The sequence below is a fragment of the Pinus tabuliformis genome, chromosome Q (assembly GCF_031772625.1).
Source record: "Pinus tabuliformis cultivar Carrire ecotype Pingquan chromosome Q, CPIR1, whole genome shotgun sequence".
NCBI lineage: Eukaryota > Viridiplantae > Streptophyta > Pinopsida > Pinales > Pinaceae > Pinus > Pinus tabuliformis.
Genome location: NC_142296.1, coordinates 558,586,389 through 558,597,348, shown reverse-complemented (window position 1 = coordinate 558,597,348; position 10,960 = coordinate 558,586,389).

The window sequence follows — 10,960 nt, the reverse complement described above, 5'->3', positions numbered from 1 at the left end:
ACAACTCATGTGCATGCTCACAAAGACTTCAAATTCGAATTTCCTTAACTAATTAACTCAACTGAATTAATTAATTAATATTTCCAACTGCTGTTAAGACCAAGATTAATTTTACTTCCTATAGATAGACCAGGGACTGCTATAAATAGGAAGGGACCCAGAAATGCTATTTTTAGAACTTTCTATTTTTAGCAATTTCACCTCTCACCCAAGGTGGCCAATGACCTCACTGGCCAAACTGCTATTTTTAGACATGCTATTTTTAGACATTCTATTTTTAGCACATTCTAAATTTAGCATTTCTTGTTGCCCACTTTTCAACACTCCCTCTCAACAAGAAAGGGATTATCAGCAACCCCGATCCTATCTCTGTGGAACTCAAACTTGCCTTTTGAAAATGCCTTTGTCAAAATATTTGCATCTTGTTCCTCGTTTGAAATGTAGTGCAACATCATGATCCTCTTGACCACACAATCCTGTAGATGATGATAGCGGATATCTATATGCTTGGACCTGTCATGAAACACTGGATTCTTAGATAGTTTAATGCAACTCTGATTATCACAATATATCACAGTAGGATCCATCATCTGGCCAAACAATCACACTAGAATCTTCCGCATCCAAATGGCCTCACATGCAGCCTGACTAGCTACCATGTACTCTGCCTCCGCTATGCTAAGTGTAACTGATCTCTGTTTCCAGCTATACCAAGAAATTGCAGCTGACCCAAGGTTGAAGATTCCTCCAAAAGTGCTCTTCCTATCTGATGGACCACCTGCCCCATCTGCATCTGTGAATCCTTGGAGCTTCACTCCCTCTGTCCGCTTGTACCATAATCCATGTTGTGTAGTGCCTCTGAGATATCTCAGCACATTCTTTGCCTCCTTACAAAATAACTTGGTTGGCTGAACCATAGCTTGACTTAGCTAGTTCACCGCAAAGCACAAATCCGGTCGCGTGTTCACCAAATACATGAGTGAACCCACAAGCTTCATATAAATAGTAGCAGCTACTACCTCACCTGAAGTAGCATCATCCTTCCTCCAGTTACCTGCTAGAGGAGTCTCCATGGGCTTGCACATATCCATGTGGAAGTGCCTCAGTATCTCATTGGCATACTTTCCTTGAGAAACAAATACTTCCCCATCTCTCTACCACACCTCCATGCCTAGAAAGTATTGCATGAGGCCCATGTCTTTCATCTCGAACTCTCTTGTAAGATCCTTCTTGCAAGACTTGATCAACTGATCATCACCTGTCAAAATTAGATCATCGACATAAAGTACAATAATCAATAGCTTACCATCTACAATGATGTGGTAGAGGTTCACATCTGCTTCACTCTTGGTGAAGCCTAACTCGGTGAAATAGCTATCAATCCTAGTATATCAAGCACGGGTGCTTGCTTCAGCCCATACAATGCTCACTTGAGCTGACACACATGTGACTCACGATCGAGGGTCTCAAATCCCTCTGGCTACTCTATGTATACCTCTTCCTCAATCTCCCCATTGAGGAATACTGTCTTCATATCCATCTGATGGATCTGCCAACCCATCTGTGCTAATAGTGCTAGAATTGATCTAGTCGATGAGTACCTTGCAACAGGAGCAAAGGTCTCATCATAGTCATTCCCCTCAACCTGTGAGAAACCACAGGAAACAAACCTTGCCTTGTGTTTCTCAATACTACCATCAGTTTCCTGCTTTACCTTGTAAAGCCATCGGGAAGTAACCACTGACTTGTCCCCCGGTCTAGGAACAACATCCCATACACTGTTCTGCATGATAGAATCATACTCCTCTACCATCACATCCACCCAAACTGGCTACTGCATTGCCTCCTCAAAAGAAGAAGGCTCGATCGCTACACACTCCCCAACCAGGGCCATGTAGCCAGTGTATCTATCAAGAGATCTCCTCTGTCTGCGCTGAGAGGATGGCTGCCCCACATTCTCTCTCACATCATGCATCAATCTGTCAGCTTCTCGTGAGCATTTCCACCCCTCTCTGGAAGACTCTCCAGTAGTGGTGATCTCCACAACTAGAATCTTTGCATGTGGTTGCTCCACATCATCAGGAGGCTCCTCCTCCTTAGGAACTAACAGTTCCTCATCATCACCATGCAACTTGAGCTCTCTCTCAATTGATGCTCGCATGGCCCGCTACTCATCAAACTTCAGATCCCTGCGCACTACAGTCCTCTGACTGGCAGGCATAAACACACAATAGTTGTGAGGTGTATCCGTGTACCCCACAAGTATTTCCAACTCAACTGTTGGGTCTAGTTTCTTATGAGCATCTTTGGTCACATGACAGAAGACTGGTGATCCAAATATGTGGAAGTGACTCACATCTGGTCTCTTCCCCGAAAAATCCTCCATAGGTGTCTTCATCCCCAAAATACGATGAGGACTTCTGTTCTGAATATATACTGTTTTATTGCATGCCTCAGCCCACAGATGAAGTGGTAGGCCTTGGTCATGCAACATCGATCGAGTTGCGCCCACAATAGATCTGCTCTTCCTTTCAGCCACCCCATTCTGTTGTGGGTTATGAGGTGTTGCGAGTTCCCGTTTAATTCCTTATGAAGCACTGAAGTCCTTAAACTGTTGGGAAATATACTCTCCACCGTTATCACTTTGCAAGACCTTTACTTTCATCCATGATTCTTTCTCTGCCAAAGCTTTGAACTCACAAAACTTCAAGAAGGTTTGATCCTTCTTTTGCATGAAGTAGATCCAACATCTATGAGAAAACTCATCAAAAAAAATAACATAATACCTTTGCTTTCCGATGGAGGCTGTAGAGAAGGGCCCGCATACATATGAATGAACTCGCTCCAAAACTGCTCCTGCTCTATGATCCCAATCATGAAAAGAAGATTTTGCATACTTAACCAAAGTGCAACCTTTGCATGTGCCCACTTGCTCCAGCTTGCACTTGGGTAATCCAGTAGAAATTTTCTACATGATCTTCAAGGCTCCATGATGCAAGTGGACCAGTCTCCTATGCCATAACTTGCCAATATCTTGGCCATGCATCACCTCTGCTTTGGAACTCAAAGCAGCACAGTCTTCTACCTGCAACTTATAGAGATTCTTAACTCGAAGCCCTATCTGTTTGGTCTGTCCAGTGCCAATATGCCTTAGGAAAACCTTTCCCAAACTAAAGACTACATCATAGCCTTTATCCTCAAGCATAGCAATAGACACAAGATTCTTTTTCAGCCATGGTACATACATAACATTAGAAAGAGAGAGGGGAGAACCATGCTCCCTCTGAAACACAACCGTACCTTCACCTGAGACATGGTACTTTCCATCATCGCCCATCTCGATCTGTATCTGGAGATACTTCTCCTCCAAAGTGCTAAAAATAGTCTTATCACCTGACATGTGGAAAGAAGCTCCACTGTCCAAGTACCAAACACATCTCATGCTGGATGAAACCATGCATGCAATAAGTGAGAAATCCATCTCAAATTGTGAAGCTAGAGCATCACCATTAGATTCCTTGGAAGAACCTTTCTTGGACTTCTTCCTCTTTGGGAAACTAGTAGCATAGTGACCCAACTCATGAAAATGAAAGCATCTCACCTTCGACTTGTCAAAATTCTTCCCTCCTTGAGAAGACTTGGATTGGGATGCCTTCCCTTTTCCTTTCTTAGCTTTAGATGCTAAAGCCAAGTTCTCTTCATCATCATTCTTTGATGAAGAAGCTCCATCTCTGGTGTTCTGTCTAATCTCCTCTTGCATCAAATCCAACCACAGTCGTTCCCAATCTGGTAGTTTATCCCTTCCATTCACTGAGTCCTGGTAGCTATGCCAGCTCTTAGGAAGGCCAAGGAGTGCTAGACTCACCATATCATCATCAGTGGTAGTGATCCCTATGCTTGCAAGATCATCTCTGTAGTTGGTGAGCTTGTTCAGGAATGTAGTGATAGTATCGCCCTTCTCACACTTGATCTTTTGAAGATTGTCCTTCAGTTCCAGCGTCCTCTGATCACTACTATTATGATATAAATCTTTCATTTTTTTCCACATTGCAAATGGATTCTCCTTCCCATGGAGGCTCGAGATTATGTGATCTCGAACTCCCTCTAGGATGATTCTCCTAGCTCTAGCCACGTTCTTCTTCCAGTCTGCAACCTAAGTAGCATCAATAGGCTTGGGGACATCTTGATCAATGAAGTCCTTAATGCCATTATCTTCCAATACTGCCTCCATGCGATCCTTCCAAGCTATGTAGTTTGATCTACCATCAAGGGCATACTCAAGACTCAACCCAATGAAGGCCATCTGGATGAAATCTGAACTGTGATGAGAACTAGATATCTATATCTCGAATAATAAACTTCGACTTTATTTCTCTTGCTTGTATATTTTTCCTTGCTTGATTAACTATGCTCCGATACCATGTAGAAATTTCACCCGTGGATCAAACTGGTAATGTAATGTACTAAAGCAAAACACATGAGCTACTTCTACAAATCATTAAGCGGAAGCAAAATCTATTTCATGAGCAACATCAACCATAAACACATATAACTGATCAAGAGAAATAATCACACATAACACAGATATATCACTAGGGAAAGCACCAGCATAAAACCCCCAACACTGTATTATCAATCAAGTGGAAATCCTCTTCTATTTACAAAAAATATCAGCTCAAGAGCTATCCTGTACTTCCTGCAATCAAAAGATGAAGATGATAGACTCACTATGCCTCAATATGTAGGCAACCATCCATCAATCCCCTATTTCCTTGCGCAATTTTGATTGGGGTCCAATTCATAACATATGAGCATTGGCCCCAAATCATACCTGCTGTCAACCATAGGTCCAACTACGCAATCCTTGAGGACACTAGTTCCTCATGCATGCAAGGAATATTCCATGGGAAGATCCAAGCATCTGATAGTACATTGTCCCTCATCTGATCTCAACTGGGTCTCTGACAAAACTGACATGCAACAGTTATCCATGAGTGAATCCTCAGTTATCTAAAATAATAGTTGTCACATGCATGCAAGCATTAACAAACTATATTTTATTATTTTAACAACTTGTTAAAATAATCTAACTGGACTTGACTAGTTAGAACTAAGTCAACTGATTCTCTCATTATAGAACTCATACTTATTCCCTCAATCAGTGGAGGAAATTAAGGATAAATTCCTCAATCAATGAGACAACTCATGTGCATGCTCACAATGACTTCAAATTCGAATTTCCTTAAGTAATTAACTCAACGAAATTAATTAATTAATATTTCCAACTGTTGTTAAGACCAAGATTGATTTTACTTCCTATAGATAGACCAGGGACTGCTATAAATAGGAAGGGACCCAGAAATGCTATTTTTAGAACTTTCTATTTTTAGCAGTTTCACCTCTCACCCAAGGTGGCCAATGACCTCACTGGCCAAACTGCTATTTTTAGACATTCTATTTTTAGCACATTCTAAATTTAGCATTTCTTGTTGCCCACTTTTCAACAGCGAAAGGATGGAGTGGCTATGAAAATTCAGAGGAGTGTAAGAACAAGTGGATTATAATAAAGGTTATAGGAATGAATTAGACCATTAGGCGCATTTAAAACGATGATTTGGTAATTACTTTGGCGGATTTGGAATAAGGATGTGACATGACTTTTTAAGTGGTGGATTATTATATTTTGTTAGGCGGCCATCACACTTAAGTTATAATGATTTCACTTTAATCTTCAGTCGTACTATGTCTTCTTAGTCATATAAGCAATATATCAATCCCTATTTCTAAATTAAAGTAGCACATACCTTTGATCCACTTTTGCTAGCCTTGTTTGTTGTTCTGAGATCTCCTGCAGGTACTCTGCTTTGTTAGTTGTCCTTTAATTCAAATCACCAAGTGTACTTGTCGGCTGAAAAATTATTAGCTACAGAAACTTGTCATAGCTACGGAAAATTGTCCAATCTGCGAAAAGTTGTTGATTCTGCAGCTGAGAAAGAAAAACTTTTTAATAAAGGAACTTTATTATTTTCTTTTTGAAAGGAAAATTTGAAGTGCCAACAAAAATTGGTTTTCACTCTAAATTTTCTGTATAAACCTACCAACAAAATGTTGGTTTTCATATTTATACCCCTCTTCTTCTTTTTCTTTTTTTTTTTAATGCATATATATACATATAGTTTACTTATTATTATTATTATTATTTTAGAGAGTAAACTGAGTAAAAAATTCTAAGGTAGAAAAGAAGAAGAATTCTTCTTGATCATTTTCAGTTCTGAATTATCATCGAACATTTTAACAAACTCCTCTCTTTTCAATGGCTTCTAGTACAATCTAGGTTGATGCCCATTTACTAATAGAGGAATTTTCTCTTCATCAATAGTTCTGATTCTAACTACACCATTGTCAAAAACACTTTCAATTTCATAAGGTCCAAGCCAGTGGGTTTGGAATTTCCCTTGAAAATTATTTAAATTTGAATCAAAGATTAATGCCCAATCTCCTGGATGAAATTTCCTTTCCTTAATGTACCTATCACATCTAGATCTCTGTTGTTGAACTAGGCTAGTTATCTGGAAGGCTTCTTGTATGATTTCATCAATTTCATTTAGTTGTGTCATCCTTTGCTTCTGTGCTTCTGATAAATCAAGATCTAACTGGACTGTTGTCTTATAGGTCTGGATCTGGAATTCTATTGAAAGTAAGACTTTCTTCCAATAAACAAGTCCATAGGGAGTATGTCCTGTAGTATTTCTCCATGTAGTTTTGTAGGCCCATAAAGCTTTTGGAAGCTTTTCCACCCAATCCTTCCTGTGTAGGTGTACAGTCTTGGTAAGGATAGCTTCAATCACCTTATTTGTGGACTCAACTTGTCCATTGGCTTGTGGATAGTATGGAGTGGACTTCTGATGTTTGATTTTGTATTGATCCACAAGCTTCTGCACTAGTCTGGATGTGAACTGTGTTCCTTGATCTGTTACAATTTCTCTTGGAACGCCAAAATGAGTAAAAATATCCTCAAAAAGAAATGAAACTACGGCATTTTTATTAGCAAAAGGAAGTTCTTTAGCTTCTACCCATTTAGTGACATAATCAGTACATACCAAAATATACTTCTTTTGCTTCGAAGGTGGGCTGATTGGTCCAACAAAATCTAGTGCCCACTTCTCAAATGGTTTGATGAGTACCTATGGTTGCAGTGGCATTTCATTTGAAAGAGTGGGTTTGCCCATTCTTTGACAATTGTCGCATCTTTTAACATATTCTTTGGTGTCCTTGAAAATGGAAGGCCAATAATATCCTAAAAGCAAGATTTTGTAAGCAGTCCTTCTGTCAGAAAAATGTCCCCCACATGGCTCATTGTGGTAAGCTTACGTATTTCTGGTATTTCATCCTCTCGAACACATATTCTGATGATGAGATCTGGTCCTGTCTTGTATAACTCTTCATTTATCCATGAATAAGATGTGCTATTGTGGACTATTCTTCTCTTTTCTCTAGGAGATAAATGAAATGGCATTTTTCCTGTGGCTAAATAGTTAGCAATATCTGCATACCAAGGTGATTTAGTAGATACTGCAAAAAGATATTCATCAAGAAATTTATCCTCTACGGGTTGATCATTATTTTCATTTTGTATTCTAGATAAAAATTTGGCAATTGTATTCTATTTTCCTGGCCTATCTAGAATGGTTATGTTGAATTCTTGTAACAGTAAGAGCCATCTGGTTATTCTTCCATTAGTGACTGGTTTATTCATTAGGTATCTAATGGCAGAATGGTCTATGTGAACAAAAGTTTCATATCCATTTATGTAATGTCTGAATTTGTTAATGGCATGAACTACAGCTAAAAACTCCTTTTCAGTTACAGTATAATTTAACTTTGCAAGAGTTAGATTTTTACTGGTATAATAGATTGCATAAGGAGTAAGATCTTTTTGTCCTAACACAACCCCTAAGGCTAAATCTGAAGCATCTGTTGAGATATGGAAAGGAAATTTCCAATTAGGTCCTTTTAAGATATGTGCTTCATAAATTCTCTTTTTCAAAGTTTCAAAGGCAGCTTAAAATTTAGAATCCCAATTGAATTCACAGTCCTTGGTCATTAATTTAAAGAGTGGGGATGCAATTTTTATGAAGTTTTCTATGAATCTTCTATAATATCCAGTAAAACCGAGAAAAATTCTAACATCTTTTTGAAAACTTGGCACTGATAATTGAGAAATGACTTCAACTTTAGATGAGTCTACCTTGATTCCATCTCCTGAAATATGATGACCTAGAACAATTCCTTTGTTAAACATCATGAAACATTTTTCATGGCTCAACAAAAGATTTGTTTATTTACATCTTATTATTACCTTTTGCAAATTTTCCATTGTTTCATTGAAAGAATCTCCATAAACCGTGAAATCATCCATGTACACTTCCACACAATCATGAATAAGATCAGAGAAAATTCTAAGGACTGCTCTTTGGAATGTTGTTGGAGCATTGCATAATCCAAAGGGAAGTACTTGGTAAGCATAAGTTCCCCATGGGCAAGTGAATGTGGTTTTATCCTGATCTTCAGGGGCTACCTAAATTTGGTTATATCCACTGAACCCGTCCAAGAAGGAAAAATATTTTTTTCCTGCTAGTGTGTCTAAGACCTGATCTATAAAAGGTAGTGGAAAGTGGTCTTTTAATGTTGTTTTATTTAGTTCCCTGTAATTGATGCATACTCTCCATTTTTTGTTTTTCTTAAGAATGATTACTAGGGGTGAAACTCGCTGACTATCAGATATTGGATAGATGAAATTTACGTTTACCAATTTCTGTAATTCCTCCTTAACAATTTCTTTTAAATTTGGGTTCACTCTCCGTTGAGGCTGTCTAACCGGTCTTGCATTTTGTTCAATGTAGATATGATGTATGCAAGTTTTAGGATCAATCCCTCTCATGTTAGTGTATTCCCATGCAAAAGCAGAAGAACATTTCTATAAAATTTCTATCAAATGATTCTTTTGCACTTCTTCGAGGTTTTCATTGACATTTAGGGTTTTTCCTGGAAAAGTTTCTATTGAGAAATTCCCAAATTTTTCCATGGAAAGCAATGATATTTGTTTAGATGAGAGATACTCGTTGCGACTATGATCATAATGTGAGGAAGACTCATTATTTTCTAGTCAATTTAGAATTTGGTCTTCCTCTTTTACTTGTTTAGTGGTAAAAATAGGTTGTATATCTTCTTCATCTTCTATTGATTCTTTAGTTTTTTATCTATTGTTGTTCTTGCAAGAGGATATAATGTAAATTTCTTCGTACAATTTCCATCTGAGATAAACATGTCACCTGATCTACAACCGATGAAAGCATCAGCTGTACCTAACCAAGGTCTTCCTAGAATTAATGAATGTCCTCCTAAATTATTCTTGGGTGTTAAGACCATGAAATCAATAGGATATTCCCTAGAATCTAAGGATACACAAACATCTTCCAACACACCATCAAGTTTAATGACAAACCTATCTACTAATTGCAATAAGGTTGGTGTGTATTGAAGGTTAGGAAGCCTAAGTGTGTCCATAACTTGTTTGCTAATTATGTTCATGGTTGCTCCTAGATTAATCAGTGTGTTTGGTATTTCAACTCCATTGATGTGAATTTTTACAATGGGGCTTCTTGGATCTAAGTATTTTTGAATTTTCCTCTTTCCCATCATAATATCTGCAATTTTTCCAACTAACTGAATTCTTTGTATATCTTTTCTTTTTCTCCCTCATCTTTGTGTACTTAGTTCCTTAATTGTTTTTGAAAAAATTGGTAATTCTTTTATGGCTTGTAGTAAAGGAATCTTAATACAAACATTTCTCAATTCATCCATCATGTTGTAATCATGCAAGATAAAAAAAATTTCTACTCCTTCATCAATTTCCAATCATTCAAGGAAAGGTGGTCTAATTGATACTGAGGGTGGTTCTATGATGGGAGTGTTTATTGGAACTTCTTCTGTTTGTTTATTTTCCTTATAAGGGAGAGAGGTCTCCCCTTCTTCTATTTGGTTTTTGTGTTTTTGAAGATCGGATCTTGTTTCTTGAATGAAAATAGGGGGTTTTCTTGGTAATACTCTTACAGACCTTAATTGAACATTATTTAGGTCTAGTGGAGTTATTACATAAGTTTGAGGATTCTTCCCCTCCATGTTGTATACTGGTTGTTGTGGTATTTTATTATTAGGATTCAGAAGTGGTTGACCGAGTAATTGATTTGGTTTTTGTGGAAATGATAGGGAGAGTTGTGGGTTTTGATTCTGAAGAGGAATTTGTGGTAATTGGTTAGCTTAGGGAATTTGATTAGATGGTGGTAGAAATTGTGGTGGAAGGTAAGATGGCGAGTATTGTTGATATTGAGGATATGCTCCATAAGGATTTTTCCATCCCTGATTCCAAGGTTGTGATTATGGTTGAGCCCAAGGCTGCCAGGATGAATTCCAATTATTTTGTGAAGACTGTGCGAATTGTTGTGGTCTAAGTCCTTGTGATTGATTTGGTTGGAGATTTTTCCATGGTCTTTTGGCTATAAAGTAGAGAGGGTCTATTGGTTCTAATATTCCTTCATCATTAAATACAACCTTAAGACCTGGTAAGGATGGACATTCCTTCGTATCATGATTATCTGCACATATGACACAGGTTTCTATGGCTTTTGAATCTAAGGGACACTCTCTTAGAGCATGTTTCTTTCGACATTTGGGACAAAAGATAGATAATGCAACATTTTCAGAATTTTTCTTGTTTTGTATTTTAAGGGTGTCTATCTACTCACTTAGGCTCCCTAAAATATCTGTTTTGAAGGTATCAAGCAAATTTCCTAATTCTGCCCTGCTGACTATCCCAGCTACGGATTTGTTAATTCTTGACAAGAGAGGGTCTCTAGGACTCCTTCCAACTCGTGCTTTACCCCTTGAGATATGTACACAT